At 44.6% G+C, this 24,676-nt stretch overlaps 1 protein-coding gene across 3 annotated transcripts in view; it reads left to right on the forward strand.

Annotated features, from left to right (window-relative positions):
• The window catches only part of DLGAP3 (DLG associated protein 3), a 187,593-nt gene that overhangs the window by 100,937 nt on the left and 61,980 nt on the right, over positions 1-24,676 (forward strand). For all 3 annotated transcript variants that reach the window (XM_083625487.1, XM_083625489.1, XM_083625488.1), the window contains exon 2: positions 20,281-20,378. The gene's annotated coding sequence lies outside the window, so the exon portion shown is untranslated. The remainder of the gene's footprint in view (positions 1-20,280; positions 20,379-24,676) is intronic.

Below are 24,676 nucleotides of genomic sequence, written 5' to 3' on the forward strand. Positions count from 1 at the left end.
CTGCAACAGAAGGAAATAGGGTTGTGTATGACACTGGACCCTGTGATTCGAAGGCAAAATGAAGCCTCTGCATTGGGCAGACATGGATAAATATTAGCAGCTTTTTGCCTTTTGTTCTTACCCGGTCAATAGGACAAGACCTTCTCTGTGCTGGCTCTGGGATTTCTGCACTTAGTGTAACTGCTGGGACTTTGGGCTGAAAAGCACACACTCCGAGTCTAGGTTGTATACAGCAATCCATGTCTTGTCCTAACAGTTGAGTTCCTCCAACCCCATTGCCCATACATGCTTGCATTCAGAGTCTGAGACTCTTTTAGGGCCTTCAGACTATGAATGCATCTCTCTGTGTTGTCTTTGCTACCTCTAAGAAGTAACAGAAGAGGAGGCAGAGAGGGTCCCATTTGGCCAAAAAACTAAAGCAGGAAGTTGGCTCCCAGGATTTGACGAAGGATGGCAACGGTGTCATGGCCTCTAAGTAGCCTGCTCCACTGGGGCTTGCAACTTGAAGGGGAAGGGGAATGCATCAAACAGAGTTTCTTCCAGGCAGGTCAAGTAAGCAAAGGCAAAGCAAAGGCAAGGCAGGTCCGGCAAAAGCAGGACTCTATAGGGAGAAGTCAGAATCACAGGTAGTGGGGAGATATTGTTGCAACAGAGAGCTGAGGCCGTCTAAAGCCTTAAGTAGGCTGACAAAGTCTGTAGTATAGTTGGCTCCAACTCCTTTGGGGGAGTTGGTTTTGCTGTCCTAAAGAGCTCTGGTCTTATCTGCAAGTGTGTGGGGGGGGTGTTATGGGGGGGCTTGGCCTCCAAAGAAGGCAGAAGGACTGATGTTCTCAGACTAGGAGGAGAGCTCAGGAGGAAGTGTTGAGCTCCCCTCTAAAATGACATAATCCTCCTCATCTGTAGCAAAAGGAGCTGAATTTGTGAGTCATGTCAATAAGGGACCTCATCTGGATTTTGGACCTGACTAAGGCATCAAACTTTGGTTTGGCCTGAAATGTGTACCCACAATGGAAGGGAATTTTCAGATCCAATGCCTAATTACTCCAGATATAAAACATGATGTGCTTATACCAGCTGCAGTATATAGGTTAGTTTAGCATCACATTGGGATCTTCTTTGGCTTGTCTGTGCATGGAGCAGAACAAGATAGTAGTATTCAGTGGTTTGGGGATGTACTGTACCACTTCAAATCACAAGTAAGGAAATGTGATTCCCCACCTGCAGCCTAAAGTGACACAGTCCATTCTACCACCACAGGAGCACTCAGCTATTTCCTTAAGACCTCCTTCGAGTGCACTTATAGACCATATAAACAAAGCAGTGCTACAATGTGATAGGAAAGGCTCATAACTCAGTAGCAGAGCATAGACATTGCATGCAGAAGATCTCAGGTTCAGTCACCAACATCTGGAGGTAGGACTAGGAAAGACCAATGGACCCTGGAGAGCTGCTGCTGCCAATCCTTCAACAAGTTCAAGCTAGATAGTTATAATGCAGCTTCCTGTCCTAAAAAAATTACCGTACCATCTATTTTGAGGAGGAGATGAAGTGCTAGGATAGATCACATGCTTTGCCTGCAGAAGGTCCCAGCATCTCCATGTAACGCTGTAGAGCTGCTGCCAGTCAGTGTAGACCATGGGTGAGGAACCTAAGGCCCAAGGAGAAAAGGGCCCCCAAACCCTTCTGTCTGACCCTTGGGACTCTCCCCAGGCCACCTCCCTCACCAGTTCTGCTTCGCCCCCTGCTTGAGTGCTTCTGGCTTAATAGAATGTGTCATTGAACTTAGATCAGACTGTTGGACTACCATCTGTCATGGGTGCTAGTTGGGTCATAGTTGTGAATCCTGCATAGCAAGTGGTTGGACCAGTTGACCATCAAGGTCCCTTCCAGCTCAACAATTCTAGGATTCTTGCTTGCCTGGATGGAGCAGAGTCAGGTGTGTGAGCATGAGTAGAAAGACAAAATGTGCATCTGGTTGCTCTGCTAACTTGCCTCTGACCCTTCACACCACTGTTGTACAGCACTTGGAAGGTTGCCCAAAAGGGAATGTGGTCCCAGGTCTGAAAGAAATACCCCACTCCCAATATAGACAATACTGAGCTAAATGGACACTCATTATATATCAGGTTCCATGATGGCCCAGCAGGTTTTTAGCAGAAGTGAAATGCAGGGATTCCCTGCAAGCTTGTGGAGAGAGGGAAGGAGGGAGGCAGAAAAAGAGAGTCAGGATAGATGTTTCATGCTCCCTGCATGATAGATGGAACCTGGCAGGAGGGAGAAGTTTGTCAACACGGCTGCTGGAGGTGACACCTCTGAGGTTTATTAGGAAGACTGTGCAAGGAGAGGCGTCCCCGGGAAGATGGATACAAGGCTGTCTTTCTCTGCCTGGAAATGCTGTGGGGAATGCAGGGGAGGCCATTCAGCTGAAATAGCAGCAGCGGCAGCACAAGGCAATCCACACAGATTGGGACAGGCGCAGAGTGAGCTGGTATCATGGAGTAGTGAGGAGTGTGTGCCTTGGGAGTCCTGGTGTAAATTTCACTTCTGCCATGAATGCTCTAGGTCAGAGGTTGGGCATGCTGTGACCCTTGGCCCTGTTTCATATGGGTGCCAAGATGGAGAGGGGAGTGGCAGAAAGAGAAAAGGTGGGGTAGAGAGAACGATGTGATGGCAGAAAGAGAGAGAAAGGAGGTGGCAGAAGGAGGAAGATAGGAGGTGGTAGAGAGAGAGAAAGGGGTAGCGGAAAAACAGAGAGAGAGAGAGAGATTCAGTCCATATTTGGGTTTGCTCATGCCCACCATGGCTCTCCTCATTCCCAGTGGCTCTCAAGAGAGAAATGACTCCATCCACACTCTAGATGACAGAAATCATTGTTTCCATTCTGCCAGCCCAGGCAAGTCCCATAGAGGAATAATGTCAGCCTACCTTGTTGTTGTAAGAGTTACTGAAATGTGCTTTGAGCACCATATGCATATCACATCTGTTCTTCATCGTCCACAATCCTCTCCTTTCTCATTACTAGCTGGCCTGCACTTACCAAGAGAAGGTCACTCCCCTCTGTGCCTTGCTTATGGCCCTTGACCAAGGGCGGGGGGACCCCCATAGCCCTGATGCAGATGAGCATCCTTGTCCTGCTTGGCTGCCTCTGTGCTGTCCAGCTGCCCAAGTGGTGAGGAATTTGCTTCCCATCAGGTGGCACCAACCCAGGGCAGAAAGTGTGTTGAAATAGCCATCCATATCTGCCTCAACAACCAAATGGGTACTTTGGTTGTCTGCCTGGGCTTTTTGTAAATGGCTCATCTGTGTTCACCCGCAGAGACAGCAAGGAACAGCATACTCTCGACCAAAAACGTTCAGGATTGTCACAGCAACATGGCCTCTACACCCCTCTGTTGCTCCATCTCCAGCTGCCTGTTCAGCTATTAAAGATCAATGCACATGGGCATCTCACTCTCTTTTGTTCTTCCGTAGGAGGCTCTGCTTCTTTTTCAGAGTTCCTTTTTGTCTCCTTGCTGTTTATTTCTGAGCCAATTTCTCTGTGGGCTTCTGAACTCCCTGCTCTTCCCTTTCTGTTCTCTGTTCCCTTGCTGAGCTTGTACTGTTTGAAGGCTGCTGCTGTTCGGAGATGTTTCTTGGCTGCAAATCGGGGCTGGAGAGATCAGCCCATTTTTGTTAGGACCAAGATTTTTCCCAGTCACGACGCAGGTCAAGTTCCCTGATTGTGGTTAGTTTTAGTAGAAAGTTTCCTTGGGTCTGCCTTGAAAAGCTGGCTGTGTTGGGAGATGTGTGTTTGTGGGAGCTTTGTGGCTGCAGCCAGGGCTGGATTTAGGTTTGATGAGGCCCTAAACTACTGAAGGTAATGGGGCCCTTTATATGTCCAGTTGTCCATTGTCAACAACAAATTGCCACGGATTTTTGTGTTGAATATATGCTATATGGTAATTTATGGACCTAATAGGTATCTAAAGCCATTTGAACATGACAAAATATGTATTTTATCAAAGTAATTGTTGAACTGAAATACAATTAAGAATAAGTATATTAATAGTGAAATATTTGGGGGGGCAAGAGGGGAGCCCTAAGCTATAGCTTGTTTAAAGGTAAAGGGACCCCTGACCATTAGGTCCAGTCACGGATGACTCTGGGGTTGCTGTGCTCATCTCGCTTTATTGGCCGAGGGAGCCGGCATACAGCTTCCAGGTCATGTGGCCAGCATGACTAAGCCGCTTGTGGCGAACCAGAGAAGCGCACGGAAACACTGTTTACCTTCCCACCGGAGCGGTACCTATTTATCTACTTGCACTTTGACATGCTTTCGAACTGCTAGGTGGGCAGGAGCAGGGACCAAGCAACAGGAGCTCACCCCGTCGCAGGGATTCGAACCGCCAACCTTCTGATTGGCAAGCCCTGGGCTCTGTGGTTTAGACCACAGTGCCACCCGCGTCCCTTTATAGCTTGTTTAGCTTATATGTAAACCCAGCACTGGCTGCAGCTTAATAGTAGAGCACATGCTTTGTGTACAAAAGGTCCCTGATTCAATCCTCAGCATCTCTGGATAGGAATGGGAAAGATTCCCTGGCAGAAACCCCAGAGAGCTGCTGCCCTTCAGGGTCGATCAGAGATCATTTCCCCTTAGAATCATAGTCATAGAAATGAAGGGCAGGGTAGAAAGTTAATAAATAGGCCAACCCCTTCAATGCAGGGATCACAGCTAAAGAATCCCTGACAGATGGCCGTCCAACCTCTGTTTTAAAAATCCAACAAAGGAGAGTGCACTGCTTTCTGAGGTAGTCCATTCCACGGTTGAACAGCTCTTGCCATCAGAAAGTTCTCCCAAATGTTTAGCTGGAATCTCCTTTCTTGTAATTTGAATCCATTGGTTTCAAACACCCTCTAGGTGTTAGAAGATGGTTATCATACACTTCTCAGTCTACTCTCCTCCAGGATAAACATACTGAGTTTCCTCATAAGGCTCTTCTTATTTTAATGCTCTTCAGTGTGTTGTTCTAATACTGTGGTTGTTGTTTCACTCTGGTTCTAGTCCACGAGCTGATAAAGTATGTATACAGTAAATCATGTTGGATTGACTGGTGAATCCTGAATATATCTCTGTATCAGCGTTACCCTCACCTTGGGGTCAAGGGTGCCGTGATGGGATTAACCATATAATCCACCCTGTCCCATCTAATAACTTGTAACCAATGTAATAACTTGTATGGCTATATATGCTGATGACAGCAAATCATTCAGGGTTGTTAAAGGGATTGTAAAGAGCTCCCCAAACTGGGTAAACAGGCTTTAAACAAATTTAAAGTGATGCATATTAGGACAATGCTTCTCCACGCACACCCCTCCTATATTTACACTGATAAGAGTTTGAGAAGTAAAGGAATTGTGTTGAGCAGCTCATTGAAAACGTCAATCCACTGTGCAGCAACTGTGAAAAGGGTGGATTCTGAGTTAGGGATCATTAGTAAAGGTGTCAAAAATAAAACTGCTAATATTGTGACGCCTTGATACAAATACATGGTGCAATCTCAGTCAGAATACTGTGTACCATTTCTGGCTGTCTCACCTCAAAAAGGAAATCGTAGAGCTGGGAAAGGGCATCCAAAATTACTGTGGAACTGGGGCAGCTCCCCTAAAGTGAAAGGCAACACTGGGCTTTTGTTTGTTGAAGCCATTGTGTTTCATCCGACTAAGTTTATACTCAATGAATGGACCCAACTTAGTGATGTCCATTCATTTTAATGGGTCTGTGCTGCACATGACTACGAATTGGATATAGCCTATTGCTTCTATTGATGTCCTTTGCTTTTTATTATAATATTTTCAGATGCATTTTTATTACTCTAAGATGTCTTGAATATTTTATACAACATTTTCTTTTCTTTTCTTGTAAATTTTACACAGCTTCTTTTCTTTCCTTGTAAATTTTATACAGCCTCCTTACCCACACAACAGGTAGGCTGGAAGATCTAGAGATATGGCACCGATGAACTCTTGAAAATAGCAAAGATCTAATTAATGAGCAAACTATGTCTTACAAATGATAATGGTTTGTTTATTATTGCATTTATATCCCACCTTTCCTCTAAGGAGCTCAAGGTGGTGTACATAGTTCTACCCTCTCTTCCCCCGTTTTATCCTCACAACAACCCTGTGAGGTAAATTAGGCTGTGGGAAGCAATGGCTGGCTGAGTGAGCTTCATGACTGAGCAGGAATTTGAGCCCCAGTCTCCCAGGTCTGAGTCCAACACTCTCACTATCACACAACACTGGAAGTTCAATTTGGACATTTTAAACCAGGGTTGGGGTTTCCCATGCAAATTACTAGTCCTTATGGATATGAAGATGAGCTTGAAAATGTATGAGTGATACTTGAGGGCATGTCACTTTATATATATATATATTTGGGGGGAAAGTGAAGTATCTAATCACCAAGCATGTTCAGGAGGTGTGAGTGAGAGTGAAAAAGAAACAGAAGGTTGTATCCGACTAAATTTTACCCATTGAAATTGATAGGCCTGGCTTTATTTCAGTGAGCCTACTCTGAGTAGGAGTAGGACTACAACCCAGTGGCAGGTATTCCCTAACACTTTACAAGGAATTACTGCACGGTTGTAGCTTATGGCAACTCCTATCTCTCCTGGAATGTTAATGAGCCAAGAAGACAAATGGGTCATTAAGAAATAATGCTGTATTGTAGGATTTCTCGATGCCCCCCTTCTCCCTCCCGCAACACTGCCCGCTCCCCAACCGCTGCCTCAGCAGAAGTAATGATCTTTCTCTTGCTTTCTCAATCAACCCCAGCAGCTGCTGCCAAATTTAATCAGGTGCTTAATTAACTATACCTTTCACATCAAAGCTGCCCTTCCTCGTAGTAGGATATCCAGCATCAGAATAAGCCAATGGCTCAAATCTCATTATTGAAAAGCAAGACACCATCAGATAAGTAAGCAGGGAGCAGTGGGGCAGGGGGAGATATGAACTTGGAAACCTGCAATGCAAACAACTAGGCTGAGACTCTTGGCCAGCCTGCTCCACCCTGCCTCTTCCTAAGATGTTAGTTAGTTAGTTAGTTAGTTAGTTAGTTAGTTAGTTAGTTGTGTTAATACCTCACCTTTCCTCAGGGTGACCTACCTACTTCTCCTCTCGCTCATTTTATACTCACAACAACCCTGTGAGTTAAGTGAGTGACCGGTCCCAGCTTCACAGCTGAGTGAGGATTTGAATCCTGGTCCAGCACTCTAAACACTCCAACACACTGGCGCTTAGGTTCCAACGCCCAGCAGCTCCGAACAGAGTGGCCAATGGAGTCCCAACAACATTTGGACATCACCAGGTTGGATAAAGGTGTTGCAGGCTAAGGGAACTGTCTGGGTATAGTTCAATGTGGTGCCTTTCAGTCACATACCGGCATGATCCAGGATGAGGCTGTACAGGGTAAAGGGTGGAGCTAAGCAAATAAAATGATTGGTTCTTGATTATAGCTGTGCCAAAAAATCAATTTGTCTTTTTTTAACCACTCAATGAAGTGACTCCCTCCTGAGAAATTGTTGAGGGGAGTGTCACTAAAAAATTCCAGTATGGGTTGCCACTAACCTTGCCTAACCTTACCAGAAGCCAAGGGTTTTCCATTTTTATAGGTACTAGCAAAGAATGCCTAGGTACTAGCAAAAAATCCCTGGGATTTTTTAGAAACCAAAAGATATTTTGTTTTTAAAATAGATAGTGTAATTTGTGAATTTTGACCCCTAGATTTATTTTGCTTTTTTCCCCTTTAAAAAATAAATAATGACAAATACTCTGGTCATAATTTCCTCCCTAGTTTTCAATCCATCTTTTTCTGGCAGGTGACCAGGAAATTGATAGTCTGTTCAGGCCTGTATAAAATTAGTAAGTTGTATTAGTAGCAGTAATGGTATTTGAAGAATCATTGCTGTTGTTCTTGTTATACAGGCTGTAGCCTCCCCCATAGCAGTTACCAATAGGAACACAAGAGTCAGACCATTGATCCATGTCTTCTTATCTGGCGATCACTTGTAGCCGAGTAAGATTGTCTTCCATAAACACGGTTTTAAAAGTGAGTCTGTAAGTGACTGTGGAGGCCAATTCTGAATCCACACAGTGGGGACATAGGTTTCTGAGCAGGAGTTGATCATGGTGAGGGTTTGCCAAGCATGCCTTCCTCTTAGCGCGTTTCTCCCTTTCGTCCTGAGTTCGAGTATCTTCAAAACCCATGACACCTTTGGTAAAGGCTGCTCTCCAATTGGAGTGCTCACAGGCCAGTGTTTCCCAGTTAATGGTGTTTATACTACATTTTTTTTAAGATTTGCCTTGAGAGAGTCTTTGAACCTCTTTTGTTGACCACCAGCATTACGCTTACCATTTTTAGAGTAGTTGCTTTGGAAGACAATAATCAGGCATCCGCACAACATAACCAGTCCAACGAAGGTGATGTTGAAGAATCATTGCTTCAACACTGGTGATCTTTGCTTCTTCCAGTACACTGGCATTAGTTTGCCTGTCTTCCCAAGTGATGTGTAACAATTTTCAGAGACACCATTGGTGGAATCTTTCGAGGAGTTGGAGATGCTGTTTATAAGTGGTCCATGTTTCACAAACATACAGTAAGCTTGGTAGTACAATAGCTTTGTAAACAAGCATTTTGGTTTCCCTACAAATCAGGAGAAAGCTGTTACTCATTATTGTCTCTACACTGACTGGCAGCTGCTCTCCAGGGTTGCAGACAGGAGTCTTTTACAGCCCTACCTGGGAATGCCAGGCTTCTGTATGCAAAAGATGGACTCTACCTCTAGAAATGCAGAGGTGGGCTTTTTCACTGGTAGCACCAGGGTTATGGAATGCCCTCTCTGCTGAAATGTGAGAGGCCCATATGTATTGGCCTTCTGCTAGCTTTTGAAGATGCACCTGCTTACACACAGACATTCCCTTGACCTGAAACTCCTGTTCTAATTGCTCTGCCACAGCAGAGCAACAGAAAGGGGAAGTACTAGGAAAGGGAGAGGTTAACAGTGGAAGAAGATGGATCAGTGCAGAGAAAGCCCTTATAGAGCAGAAAATGGCTCAGGACACTCATAACAACTTTCATAATGGTGGCCACAAGTCAAAACCATTTGATCCCTGCTGTTGTTCCTCTAATAATGTCTATCTCTCTGCACTTCATGCAGCTCTTCTTCATGAGCCCCTTTCTTTATGCACAGGCCATGTCAGTCTTCTGAAGGTAGAGGGAATTGCTGAGGAAAGCGTACTTAATGCTAACGAGGCTGGCAATTGCTTGCTGCTTGCTCTCATTGCGGTTTAATAACCTTGCTGTCTTGGACGCGCTCAATCATTTCAGCAAGGCACATTCATCAATTTGAGGTGGGATGAAGAATGAAGTCGTTTGTCAAGGGCCCAGCTGCAGAAAGCAAAGAGGGGCAGTCAGATGGGATGTGGGACTCCTACCCCCAAAACTCTGCCCGGACTCCTTCTGATTTGTACAGCCGTTGGCATGATGCAGCCAAAGACAAAAACTTTTCAAACTCATTTTTATTTCAATAAAACCCATCAAACATGGACTCCAAAGTGGACTCACCTGTTTCAAACAAGGTAGATTGTGACCCAGTCGGATCATGAACTTACTTCAGAATTCTACAGAACTCTTTACAATGAGGCCCCAGGGCTGCAGGCCTGCCTCTGTGTCCCTGTAAAAGATTGTTTTGCCTCTAAACTATTTTAAGCAGGTGATCCAGCCATCAAAGGCTCCTTATTACCACACAGTTTGAATGTGATATAGCAATTCTACTCTGTCACTCTCAGGGGAGATTTATTGTGGGGCGGGAAATACAGCTTGTATTTAAATAACGTGGTAGCAAGGAGTCCTGAGCACTAGTTATTTCAGGCTGCGAGTGGCTGGATTACCAGAGGCAGCACTGCAACCCTTGGACACCTTGTTACCTTTGTGTTTCTGCAAAAGCAAAAGAGGAGGTCTATCTATGCTATGAACTTACTTTCAGCTATGACTTCCTCCAATAACTCCTGGGGGCTCTCATTTACTGAGGAGCCTTTGTTCCCTAGAGTTCCCTAGCGGCCACTCTTGTCACCAAAATACAGTTCCCAGGGTTCCTAGTGAGAGGACATGACTCCTAAACAAGTTTAAGCCTGTAGGGAAGGAATGTCTAAAGGGTCTTAGCAACAACGACAAAGATCAAGCCTAGCCTAGCCTATGGCTGTGCGGTCTTCTAACTCATTAAGTTCTAGCTAAGGGAGATTCTGTTTTTAGGGCTATGGTAGTGGAAAATGAAGTGGCTGATAGCGCCATGCAGGAGGGAGAAACCAGTACTGAGCCTGTCATATGTTCATTTGAGCAGTAAAGACACATGGTGAGAACTGGGGACTTTGCAAGGTGTTGCATCCCTGAGAATGTACCATGGTCCTGACATAGTTTGTGTAACCCCAAAATTATCTATGAATCCAGCCCACCTAACTGGTTGACAACTTAAATAAAATCCTTACCAATCTGCATTTCTCTCCCTTTCAGCAAACAATTTACATTAGAGCAAAAAATTGTCTCTTTTTTGGTGGAGGGGAGATCAGTAAGGCTCACCTATTCTGAAGGTCTGTATTACATAAGGCTACAGAGAAACAGAGGGATCCACTCTTTTATCATCAGGGAATCTTGAGAGTATAGTTGTTCTACAAGGCTCACGGGGAAGAAGTTTCAATTGCTAAGATTTCAGCACCAAGGATAGCTCCCTAGTGCACCCTGTTCTCTCATTCCTTGGAGCTTCTTAAGTTCTAGTCTGTTGCCTCAGCACTAAACTCAATGATCAAGGAATGCTACAAAGTGGGGTGGGTAACTTTACATTGTTATAATGCATTGCACAGTACCCCCACGACCCCCCCCTCTGCACATGTGCCTTGTCACCTTACTAAGTTACAGGAGAACTACAAGTAGCCCTGAATAAATTTGGGAGGTCTGAAGAATGTATGCTTTAGGTGGACAAAATTTAGCACAGGTGGACAAAATTTGGCCGTACTGTGGGCTAATTAAATGCAGTCCTCATCCCAAATTTAATAGCCCTCTGCAAGCAAACAGTGTAGATGTCTGACAAGAGTGATCTGTCCCTCCACTGCCTGCAGCCTGCTGGATGGAAAGGGGGAAGAGAAGAGGGCTGGCAGAAAGCAGGGAGACAAAGGGGGGTGAGAGAGAGAGAGGGAGGGGGGGAGAGAGAGAGAGAGAGAGAGAGAGAGAGAGAGAGAGAGAGAGAGAGAGAATGCTGCCACTCACTTTTTGATCAGCCCCCCACCCATCGCTGGTTTCAGCCCCACCAACAATCTGCATGTTCCCCCCCCCCATACATTACCACCAAGGAAATACCATGCTGAGGGGGGGGAGGGAGGTTTCTTGCTCCTGCTTTATAGGGAGCCCATCCCTACCACTCCACCTTTCTTAATTAGAGGGAAATGTTCTGCTAATTAAAAATGAAACGGTTCCTCAGGACTTCCTACTTAATGTACAGTGTTGCCTACAATGAAACATCTTTTCTGGGCAGTTGGAATCCATTGCTTCTTACATAATCGGGGGGGGAGTATTAATGTAACTGTCTTCACTTAGAGTTCACAGTTGTATGATTTTCAGCAGCCATGAAACCATGCAACCATCTTTTGTCATACTTTAAAACAGGCATAGGCAAACTTGGCCCTCCAGATGTTTTTGGGACTACAACTCCCATCACCCCTAGCTAACAGGACCAGTGGTCAGGGATGATGGGAGTTGTAGTCCCAAAACATCTGGAGGGCCAAGTTTGCCTATGCCTGCTTTAAAGAGTCAGGGGATGGGTTACCTTTCTCTGTGTGTGTGTGTAACTTTTTTCTTGAGGGAGGGAGGAAAAGAAGTGACAAATAATATTCTCCAAGGCTCTTGCAAAGGGTAGGATGCTCTCCCAATGGTGTGAACTGTTGTGAACTATCAGCCCCAGTCAGAGTAGCCCATGGTCAGGGATGATGGGAGGTGTAGTCCAACACCAGCCGGAGGGCACTACTTGACTCCCCCTGTGCTGTGTCATTCTCCACAAATTAATGAGAAAAGTAATTGCATCATCAAAGCTCAGGAGAAGACAGGAGGTCGCTCCTTCAGACCAGATTGCATGAGTGCCCTTCAGATGTTTTAGACTTCATGAGATGCACTGAGTTTTACTCAGAGCAGACCCATTGAAATTTATGTGCCTAATTTAGTCATTAATGTCACAGATTTCAGTGGGTCTATTCTATGTAGGTCTGGCATTGGAGACAACCCCAAACTTTCATCTGCCCCAGCCAAAATGGTTAATGGCCAGCGATGTTTGTAGTTGTTGTCCAAAACAATTTGTAGGGCACCATGTTGGGGAAAGCTGCTCTAAGCCATTGTCTCCTCTCTGCTGGGGCAAGGGGGGTTCTCTCTTCAAGCATCTCTGCTCAACCTACCTTTGGTGCAACCGCGAGTTGTCCTTCAGGACTTATCAAACTTTAATTTTGATTCCTATTTATAGTTGCCTCACCCACCTCTTCTGAACAAGTTGGTATGAGGTTTATCTGTTTAGCCAGTTCAGTGAGCAATAATTGGTCCTTGCTTCCAAGCTAGTAACATGTCCAGCAGATGATGGGATTGTGCATAGAGATGTAGCTGGGAAAGCAGGCTGTAGCTGAGTGGGTGAGTGGAGTGCCAGACCCAACTTGCCTTCCCAGTTAGTTGTGCCCCCATCTTCCTTTCCCCATGCATTCTCTCCCTCTCCAGTCCTGGAGACTTTTGCCTCCAAGCTTTCCTCTTCTGTCTTATACAGCTGTAGATCCTCCCTGTATCTGGTTAAGTTCAAGGTGCTGGTAGCGGGGCACAGAGCCCTGTACATCTCATCCCTTTTGCACCCAACTGATCACTGCACTTTGCAGCAGAGGGCCTCCTGCAGATACCACCTCATCAGGAGATCCATTCTGTGGAATGCATGAATCAGACCTTTAATGTTGCAGAACTTTGGAGTCCCTGCTGTTACATTTCAGGCAGGTGCTGACTCTGTTTTCTTTTCAGCACCTCTTGAAGACTTTCCTTTTGATAAGTGGAGATTCATCTCCCAGTCAATATCTGTATTGGATTTGCATTGTGAGTGTGTGTGCAAGTGTAATTGTTGCTGTTGTAATGTATGCAATTTTTGCATATGTTTTTATTGTGTTGTGAAAAAACTTGAAGATGCTTCATAGGAAATTATTCATAAATGGAATAATTATTTTTTGCCTATTTTTTCCTTGCACCAAAAGCCACAAGAGGGGTTGAGTCTATCCATTTCACCATGATGCCACTTTGGGTCTCCAGAAACCGTTGTGTTGTGTCAAGGAAATTACAGAAATTTCTCTTTCTCTTTCTTTCTTTCTCTCTCTCTCTGGGCATCTTTCTAGCTTTATTGCTTGCTTAAGAGCTTTAGCAGCTTGTGACTACTAGCTACTAGAATGTGTGACACACCCCACCTATGCCCATGCCTACATGGGGGCTGAATGAGAGTGTTAGGTGTCTTTAAATGCAACCTGGGAACAAGAGAGAAGTCTGCATTTCTGCAGCTAGATGGTAAGAAGCAGTACTTCCAGCAAGGAAAATGAAGGTCTGGGGGGAGGAAGATACTGTAGGGTCCTGGAACATTCTAGATCCACAGGCCTCCTTCCTTTGCTACCCTAACATTGATGAAAATGCTGTTAGGCAGTGAGCACATAGAGACTCATGAATGCTGAAGGCGAATTAACAGAGCAGGTCACTTGGGCCCTGACTGCTTCAACGTCAGAAGCACAGCATCTTGGGTCTACTGGTCCTTTTACAATGATGTCCACCAGGCACTGGCTCTGAGCCATTGAGTGTGTGTGTGTGAGAGAGAGAGAGAGAGAGAGATGTGGCTAATGTGAGGCCTAGCAAAATATCTGCCTGGCAAGAGATTGGGCGGTGGGGGTGGGAGCTGAATAGTGTGGTGTGGAAAAGAGGGAAGAAAACTCAGGAGCCAGCCTGAGCCGTTATGTAGGTCACTGTAGCAAGCAGCGAGATAACAATATGTGTGTTTTAAAGCCTTCGCGGGGTAGCACTAAGCAAATTTCCATCCCGCTTTATCCTGCTGTCAGCAGGCTTAGAGTGAAAGATTTTACATTCAGCTCCTCGGGAGAACGTCTTCCCAACAGGACACAGAGCAGCCGAGGGCAAAGCCAGCCAAACTCGTCATCACACTTTCCTCCCCTTTTACTCTGCTTTGAGTAAACCCACCAGGATTGTGGCAAACGTACAGCTGTCCCTCGTCTTTGGGGGCCCTCCAGACATCCTTTTCATGGCACAATCATGACGGTACTGAGGCAGTTATACGCATTCCAGTTTTCAATACCGTCTATGCCTTCAAAGGTTTTGGGGTGAACCTATGGCTTTGTTTCCAGTCCATGCATGACGTGCAACTTCCTGCTGAAATCCTGAAACTTTTTATACGAAAAAATGAGTCTGCTACTGTTACACAAGAAAATGGTGTTTTACATTTGTGCAGTAGGCTCTCTTATGGGGGCATCCAGACAAGCAAGAAGTATTGTCAGAATGCAAGGACACATTCCAGCCAGGCAAAAACACTAAAGGGACGGCAAAGCAGGGCCCATGAGGGGTGTGGCTTGAAGAGAGGTAGTGTAACCAGGGAAGGGGTGCATCCTGGGGAGAGTCCTGACAGCCAGATAAAGAAGCCTAAGTATGTGTCATCCCCAGCAACAGCAACCACCACCAGCATGGCCAATGGTCAGGGATTATGGAAGTTGTCGCTCAAAACGTTTGGAGGGCACCAGGTTGGGGAAGGCTGATCCAGGTTCTCAAGCAGAAATCTTTTCTCCTTACCTCAGGCAAGGGGGACCTTTGGCCATTCTGATGTTGCTGAACTCCAAATCTCATCCACCCCAGTAAACACGGCCAGTGGACAGGGGTGGTGGAAGTTGTAGTTCAGCAACATCTAGAGGGCCAAAGGTTCCTCACACTTGCCTTTCCTGGTCCCTGATTTCTGGTTTCAGTGGAGATGCTGAGGATTTAATCTGAGACCTTATTCATTCGGAGCATGAGCTCTATCCTTGGAGTCATGGTCCACCCAGGCCAGGCTTGGCTGCTTCTGAATGGCAGCAGTTATCTGAGGTCTCACAAAGATCTTTCTGTTTGAAATCCTTCCATCTGGAAATGCAATGAGGGTCTTTTGGCTAGCAAAGCATGTACTCTGCTCCTGACTAGTGGACTCTCCCGAGCATATGAAACTTAGAGCAATAGAATGCCCTGTCTCAACCTAAGCCACCTGTACAGGGTTGTTGTGGGGATAAAGCAGGATGGAAAGCCCGTACGTTGTCTAGCCTCCTTAAAGGAAAGGTAGAAAAGAAATGTGATAGCAAATGAATAAATAAAATTATGGAACAGGTGACAGATAAGAGGCTGCTGTTTGTAGCAGAACTAGTCCTGTGCTGGGTTAGCTACAGCAAAACACAGTGCTCTTGCTACTGTAACATTGCAGAGAGTCTCTTTTGAAAATAACATATCTAGTATTTATTTAACAAGCTGATGCAAATTACATCCTCACCTTCCTTGTGTGTGAGCCACCAGAGAGAGAGAGAGCGAATCTGATCCTCTTTCAGCTAATTCTCATTTTAAGCAAATAATTACTTGCTACAAAATTATGTACTGAATTAGCTGATTCCACGCCAAGCCCATTCTTCTTATTTTCTTTTTATACAGAATATGTTTTTGTACTTAGCATGGCATAATAAAACAACACCATAATTAGTAATGTAATAAAGTGAATTATTCCATTATTCTTTTTTCACATAACAGCATGTTTTAAGAAAAGAAGTGTGGGGTGAACATTGCATTCTTCCTCATTTCTGCTTCAGTAGTGAAAAATTATATTAGGTTGGATGCTCTTTTTTTCCTGCAAAGCAAAATTGGGTTCTGACTTTGGGGCCCTGTGTACCAAGGGCAAATCTGCCACTCACCCTGCAAAAACAAAACGATTTTTTTTCAAAAAAATAAGGAAAGCCAGTTCCTAGTGTTTAGTTGGTTAGAGGTAACTATGTCTGTTGCAGTAGAAACGACAAAGAATCCAATGGCAGGGAGATTAGTGTGGTGCAAGCACTCTGGCGGAGCCTTTCCTGCTGGAGTGTTTGCACCATGGAAACCTCCCCATCTCCTCACCTCTCTCCCTCTCAGTAAGTCACAGCAACCCACCTGCCTGGAAGCTAGCATAGCAGCTCCATCCTGGTCAGAGAGGCATTACTCCTCATTTGGGTTCATTGGGCTCTTTTCCCGCCCTTTTCCCTGCCCCTAATTTTTTTTTTACTTCTGCAAACTCCCACTTGGGTGGCACCATCTTGCTTAGAACAGGGGAAAGAAGAAGAGCACTCTGGCCCCATCCGTTGGGCAGAAGAACAAGAGTCACCAATTGCTACTCAAGCACATAAATCAGGAAGGGAAGATCATCTTGGCCTGAACTGGATAAAAATGCCCATTATAGCTTACCACTTTGTTCTGGCCTTTAAAGACTGATTTCCCTCCTCTTTCCTTTCCTTCCACTCCACTTCCCTTGAGTGTCTTGCCTTTTTAGTTGGTAAGCCTGATAGCAGGACCCATCTGTCTCTTTTGATTGATATGAGCCACTTTGAGAGATAGTAGTGATTTGAAAAGCAGAATAAATACAGTATACAGTAAGATAAATAAATAATGATTCACACTGGGGGATGAGTTTGCCATCTGGATATAGAATTTGTTAAGCGTGTAGTTCCTATTCTTATAGCACAGTACCATAGGAGCCAACTCCTAGGGGCCAAGATGCCGTTGGCCCCCCAATAAAATATTTGAGGGACCAAGGGCCCCCAAAGTTGATGGGCATTGTCATTCAAATGGTGTGCATGTGCCACATCACGTGATTGATTGTGCAGAGCAGGGCTTACCCGGATTTAATCCCAGGTAAGAGTGTACAAGGTTGTAGCCCTAATTGACTATAATACAGGGGACCTTTTTTGCTTCCCCATCTGAAATTTGGCAGATCCAATCTCAGGAGGGATAGGAGAATGCCTGAAAATTCATGTCAGACAGGTGGAAAACAAAAGTTGCAGGCAGCAGAAGAACTCTTGGGTCCCCCACTGAACAGTGAATGAAATGAAGTGTGCCTGATTTTAACAAATGTATAATTTAACAAAGGAAATTTTAATCTACAAAATGAATAGAATATGGAAATTGGGATGGAATTTGCACACTCACAAGGAAAACTGTTCTCTAACTGTACTATTTATGACTGTAGGTCATTTGAATGCTTGACTGTGCCTTTGCATGAAAAACAAGCATAGAATTGTAGAATTGGAAGGGACCCCAAGGGTCATCTAGTCTAATCCCCTGTGATGCAGGAACCACAGCTAAAGAATCCCTAACACGTGACCATCCAACCTCTGCTTTAAAACTTCTGATAAAGGACTGTCCACTTCCGAAGTAGTTTGTTCCACGGTTGAATAGCTCTTACAATCAGAAAACCCTTCCTAGTGTTTAGTTGGAATCTCATTTCTTGTCATTTGAATCCATTGATTTGGATTCTACCCTGTGCAGAAGCAGAAAACAAGCTTGCTCCATCTTCTATGCGACGGTCCCTAAAACTATTTGAAGATGGCCATTATATCTCCTCTCAGTCTCCTCTTTTCCAGGCTAAACATCCACAGCTCCCTCAAACTGTTCCTCCTAAGGCTTGGTTTCCAGACCCATGGTCATTTTGGTTGCCCTTCTCTGCACACGTTCCAGCTTGTCAAGATCCTTCTTAAACTATGGTACTCAGAACTGGACACATGGCTCCAGATGGGCATATTAGACAGCAGCTAAGCTAGCACTGTTTTTCCTGACACGCTACTTTGGTAGGTACGTGGATCAGTTTAGGAGGAGAGGTGTATTAATCATGCAGTTGCAGAGTGAGCCAGGTCTGGGATGCTTTTAATATGCAACTTGCTGTTTGTCTCTCTAGCAGTTGGCAGAGTATGGATGCAGCTTACCAAAAAGAGGGAGAGGGGAGAGGCAGTGGTGTGGATGGCATGATGCAACAAACCCAGTGAGAGTGCCAACTGACTCTGCTAGTGAGTTTGCACTCTCTTGACTATGCTGCCACTTCTCCCCTCTCCCAATTAGCCACAGCAATGCCAGTGACAGAGGGTCAGTGTAAGGGTCCCAGCCCTGTTGACCAGGGGTCAGCAAACTTTTTCAGCAGGGGGCCGGTCCATTGTCCCTCAGACCTTGTGGGGGGCCAGACTATATTTTGAAGAAGAAAAATGAACGAATTCCTATGCCCCACAATACAGTGGTACCTCGGGTTACATACGCTTCAGGTTACATACACTTCAGGTTACAGACTCAGCTAACCCAGAAATGTTACTTCGGGTTAAGAACTTTGCTTCAGGATGAGAACAGAAATCACCCAGCGGCGGCAGCAGCGGGAGACCCCATTAGCTAAAGTGGTGCTTCAGGTTAAGAACAGTTTCAGGTTAAGAACGAATCCAGAACGAATTAAGTTCTTAACCCGAGGTACCACTGTAACCCAGAGATGCATTTTAAATAAAAGCACACATTCTACTCATGTGAAAACACCAGGCAGGCCCCACAAGTAACCAGAGATGCATTTTAAATAAAAGGACACATTCTACTCATGTAAAAACACACTGATTCCGGGACCGTCCGCGGGCTGGATTGAGAAGGCGATCCGGCCCCCAGGCCTTAGTTTGCCTACCCATGCTGTTGACCTCTACTAGCCAGCATGGTGTCCTCCAAACACTCCTTGGTGTGAGGAGGTGAGGATGTTGCAATCCCATCTTTCAGTTTCTTTGTAAGATATTGGCAGGAGCAAAATCAGCCTCTACATGATCAACGTAGGATGCAAGAGCATCGCAGAGTTTTAGGAAACATCTCTGATTTACACACACTGAATAGAGTGTAAAGTGCACTTTTTAAAAAGACATCTCCTTCCCATTTTTATTTCCAAGCCTGAAATGCAGCAGAGGCTTTTTCACAAACAAGCAAAAGAGCAGGAGCAATTTCCCATGTTTTCAGCTGGCTGGCTTGGGGCAGAGGGTCCTGGAGATTGTGAGGCTTTGCTCATTTCCAGAAGCATTTGAAAATCTACCTCCTGCTGCTCTTCAACTCATTTCCCTCTTAATTGCGACAAATAACTTCCTGTTACAAGGAACAACAAGGGCAAGAGTGGAGCATTCCAATAAATCTAAATTCTGTTTATACTTCAGAACGGTGTTTGATGCAAGGAGGCTGCAGCATAAAAAAAAAAAACAGCAACTCCAGCTGCAAGACTTTCCCTCTTTTGGGGGGGGGGATATGCAGGCCAGTGCCTCAGTTGCTGTGAACCAGGGGAGGCACCACTGAAATCAACCAACCACTTTTGTGTATGCTTTGTGCCACGGGGTGAGGGGTAGATGGTAACTGGCAAGATGGTCACAAGATCATGCTCAAGTCATCAGCAAGTGAGGAGAGATCCAGTTTGGTGTAGTGGTTCAGATGACAAGCTTGGACCCAGGTTCACATCTCTCCTTGACCACAAAGCCTGCTGGGTGACCTTGAATCACACCCTCACTCCTTTCAGTCTAACCTACCTAACAGAGCTTTTGTGAAGGCAGAATGGGATGCAGGGCCCTGTGTGCCAGCCTTGGCGCCGGATCAGGCCCCTCCAAGCAACTTTATATGGATCCGCCACCCAGCTCAGTGCATACATGCCAAGGACATCCTGTTTTTGTTTTTCATTTATTTCACTTTCTTTGTCCACTGAAAATTTTCAATAAAATGTAAATACGCAAATCAATAAAAAGAGATTCCTGCACAGCAGGTGGTTGGACTGTATGTGTATTTATTTTTCTATTTCTTTATGGGAATATTTACAAACCATCAACTTCTAAAATACGTCAAGGTGGTGTACATCGTACAGCTCTATAAAAAGACTTCTGCGTTCTAAAATTATGCTGCAGAAATATAGTGCCACATGGGGCTTGAATCTTTTCTGTGTATTATACATATATGTATTTTTTGTATATAATTAGTTGGGGGAGGTTAAAAAAAACTTTACAATGGCCAAACAGCTTGGACATAAGTGGGCACCCAGTTCAAGAGGTGGCCCAGGCCTCAGTCCACAGACCATGTATAAATCCACTTAAAATGGCTTCCACCTCATCCCTACTTTCCTCGTTTCCCCAGAAGTCTCACCACTTGCCTTTTTTCATTTCCAGAACTGCTTCCTTGTCGCTGGGGAGGAAAAGGATCTTCCTGGTTAAGGATATCGGGTTTCCTGGGGATATGAAAGGAACTTATCTTTAGGAACTAGCTGGTGAGTTAGAAACCCTCTCTTTCTTTCCTTCCTCCCTCTGATGATGACAGTGGTGCGCTAATTCAGGGGTGGGCAACCTGTTTCTGCCCAAGGACCACATTCCATTCTGGACAACCTGCTAGGAGCCACAGACAAAAAAGGGGGCAGAGCTAGAGGCAAAAGTGGGAAGAGCAACAAAATGTAAATTTTACCCACATACACTGGGCTAGTTTCTACAGTCTCACATCCAGTCAGGCAAGCAAGAAGCATTGAGAGCTGAGGGACACATTCCACTCAGACAAGGAACACTCAATGAAGGGTGCAAAGCAGGGCAGGTGAGGGCTGTGGCTCAGGAAGGTGTGTGGCCTGGTGAAAGCCTCAGGGGCCAGACAGAGAGGCCTGGAGGGCCACATTTGGACCCTGATCCTGAGATTTCCGACCCCTGTTCTGTGTTTCCCAGTTGACCTTAATCATGGGACATCAGAATCCCACTGAGCTGTCCTGGAGATACTGAGCAACAAATGTCATCTCACAAAGGGTCAAGTCCAGAGGCTGATAATGCTGGGTCAAAATGTTAAAGTAACCAGATCTGCTATAAGAGGACTGGAGCTTCAAGGGAGCAAGTAATACCTGCTGCAACAAAATAACTGCAGTGTATATTTATTTCCAAGCAGAAGTGCTCCTGTTCAGGATTCCTGCCAGTCAGCCTTGCCTTCCTCTAGAGTAACATAAGCAATGGTAACCAACCCGATGTCTTCCAGAGGTTGCACTATCAACATCAGCATTTGCAGTTCTCAGGAACGATGGGAGCTGTAGTCCAACATCTGGAGACCGCTAATTAATAGGTTAATAGGTTATTGTATTTTAGTGTTCTGTTGGAAGCCGCCCAGAGTGGCTGGGGAAACCCAGCCAGATGGGCGTGGTATAAATAATAATAATAATAATAATTATTATTATTATTATTATTATTATTATTATTATTACTTTATAATAAAAAATAAAAAATCCATACTTCAGCAAACTTCAGGGTACCTCCAAGGATGTCAATATTTCCCTGTTATTTCTATTAAAGGGAGAAACGTTTTGGTAGATCTTGCAGGAGAGTTGGCAAGACTGGGAAGGAAGGTTACAAGAGTGATGAGAGGAGCAGATAAAGCAGGGACAAGTGGGTGGATAGAGAGCCAGAATCAGGATGTTGCTCAAAGAAAGACCCAATGCTCACCTGGAACTATTCTGACACAGGAGTGGGGCTGTGAGCCAACATTTACAGGAGGCCAGAACAGCATTCAGAGCTAAGTTCAAAATAGTGGCTGGAGTGGGAGATAAAGCCACATGTAAAATGATGGCTTAGGGTGGAATTATTGCCTGCAGAACCCATCAACTGTACACTGGAATGACCTGCATATACCAGTTCCAGCAGGCATTTTTTATTTTATAGTTGATTTAAAGTGATTTTATCTCTACTGTATCTTTATTAACCTTATTTATTTATAAAAAATATTTGTTTACTGCCTGCTCATTTAAGTTACTATATGGTAATATATAAGAGCACAATAAAACCCCAAACACCATAAAACCAATGCAAGATAATCATTTGAATGACTGGCTAATCAAGAAAGTGGAACTGGCATTGGCCTATCAGCATGAAAGGGCCTCCGAGAGATGTCTGAAGGTTAGCTAGCTGAATCTCTGCCAGGAGAGTATTCCACAGGTGACATTTAATGCCTGGTGTCTCACTGAAGCCAGTCCGGCCTCTGCAACACAGAGAACGACAAACAGTGCTCCTTCGGATGATCTCAGTGATCAGGCTGGGTGTGGGGAAGGGCTCAGGAGATCCTTGAGGTATCCTGGTCCCAAGTTGTCCATGTCTTTGTATATCAACACAACAGCCTTGAATCTGGCTCCGTAGCAGATGAGCAGTCAGTGCAGATGTTTTAGCAAAGGTGTTGCATGCTGTCAGCCATCTTCTCCCATCAGCAGTCTGGTGGCTGCATTCTGCGCTAGTTGGAGCTTCCATCCCAAGCCCACGGGAAGCCACACAGAGAGCACATTGCAGTAGTCCAATCTTGAGATTACCAATGCACAGAATACAGTGGCCAGTTTATTCCATTGCAGGATAATGAACACCACTTAGAGACTACCATTTTCAGACTACGATGTTAAGCCGGTATATAGATGGTTGAAATAAATACATCTGTATATGTGTTACCATAATTCAGGGAGGCTTCTGGCAGTATAATTTTAGAAGAGAGGAGAGAGCTATTCTGCTATTATTACCATAACATCAAACAAAATGGCGACATAGTTGAAAAATTGGCATCCTCCTGGTGCAAACTAGAGGAAATTTCCTAACCATTGAAAGTGGGCAACAGGAGACCAGCTTTTTTTTTTTTTAGACATTTCAAGTGAAGACTTGCCAAAAGAGAAGAAAAAACTTTTTATGTGTGTTACAACTGCAGCTAGGATACTGCTAGCCCAAAGATGGAAAAGCAATGAAATACCAACCGAAGAAGAATGGCAAGAAAAATTGATGGAATATGCTGAAATGGTGAAGCTAACAGAAAGACTTAGAGAAAAAGAAAGTAGAGACTTTAAAAAAGATTGGGAATCATTTATGTTGTATCTACAGAAACAATGTAAAGAAATGGACTCACTAGCAGGGTTTGAGTAACAATTAACAAAATAAAGATAGAAATTACAATAGGATGTTAAAATAATAAGAGCATAACAATATTTAATATAAAGGAATTCAACATTAAGATACAATAAAGCAAGCAGGAGAAGTTAATATGTAAAAAACCGGAAGAGGAAGTTGAGGGAAGTCGGGAGGGGAGGGGAGGGGAAAATAGGGGGATTGTATTTCTTTTTTGTTATTTGTTATGTTGTTACTATGATAAACATGTAAAACTCGATAAAAATTATTATAAAAAAAGAAAGAAATGAAGTCAGCAACAGGAGCCCAATGGAAAGTGAGATGTTTAGATTTAGCTCATGGTTAAAGTTTTTGGGAGACAGGCAAGGCAGAATCTTTTTGTATTTTGTCACCTCATTATTTTGGAAGGGGTGACCTGCAGCTGACTGAAGCTCAGGGATGAGCAATGCTGGAGAAGGCAACTGCAATTGGTGTTTCATTTTGAAAGGCATCTGCAAATCTGTTCTTCTGCTAGATGCTTTTAGTAAGGCTTTATTATCCTAATTTCTACGGAGAATGGTTTATTGGATTTAAATATGGGATTTTAATGAGGTTGTAACATTGTGATTATTTTGATTCTATGGCTTCTCGATTGAGTGGCTGTATTTTATTGTTGCAAATCTCCTTAGGCGTCTTTTTTTAATAAGTAAGAAAATCTACAACGTAGAATCATAGAACTGTAGAGCTGGAAAGGTTCCTGGGGGTCATCTAGTCCAACCCGCTGCTATGCAGGAATCTCAACTAAGGCTTCTATGACAGATAGCCATAGTAGATAGCTCGATGACAATTTCAACCCTGTGTGTGGTAGCAGCAAAAATGCACTTTCTTTTAACTGGCTAATTGGTCAGTTAACTGATTAAACTGAACTATATATGCACGCAATGAAAACATCTACCTTTCGATGATGCTGAAAGGTGTGAGAGATAGCTCAATTTTGTCTTGATCCCCAACCCAGGCTCCTTGCACTGCCCTGAGGAAAATACAGGGAGAGAGGAAATACAACAGGTAGACTCTCTCCCTGGACTTTTCCCATGTAAGGACTGAGCTCCCTCACTTCCTCAGACTCAGAGGACAAGCCCCCAGGGTAGAAATCAGTGCCAGCAGAATTAGACAAGCGCCCTTTAAGTCAGCACAGTCAGCCCCTCAAGGACGCAGGGCCAACTGCAGTAGAGGCCTTTTCAGCCAATATCAAGCCTTGACACCATCAGCTCTTGGCTGAGACAACATCCTCCATATCCCAGTTAGCTGTGTCCACTGGGAGCTCATTAGGGCCTGCCCTTTCCTGATGACATCTGCTTTGATGAGGCTCTCTTTATTGCTTCCACTTCCTCTAGAAGCTGAGCCTCAAGCCTCAATAGATCAGGGAAACTTACAGCTACGATCTTTAAAGCCTCCATTAGAATTTCAGGATGTGGTAGTTTTTTGGGGAACATCCAAAAGTTCCGCCAAGGCTGGCCATTACTGGAGCCATGGGCGCAAAAGATCCCTGATTCAGCCCCCAGAAGGTCCAGTTAAAGGGCTTCAGGCAGCAGAACCGGTACTGATCTGGGTGTATACTGGAAAATATCTGAAGATCATGGAGCCTCTGAGCATGTGCAAAGTGATCTTCAGACATCATGTGCTTTGG

The sequence above is a fragment of the Podarcis filfolensis genome, assembly GCF_964270895.1.
Source record: "Podarcis filfolensis genome assembly, chromosome: 8".
NCBI classification, from domain to species: domain Eukaryota; kingdom Metazoa; phylum Chordata; class Lepidosauria; order Squamata; family Lacertidae; genus Podarcis; species Podarcis filfolensis.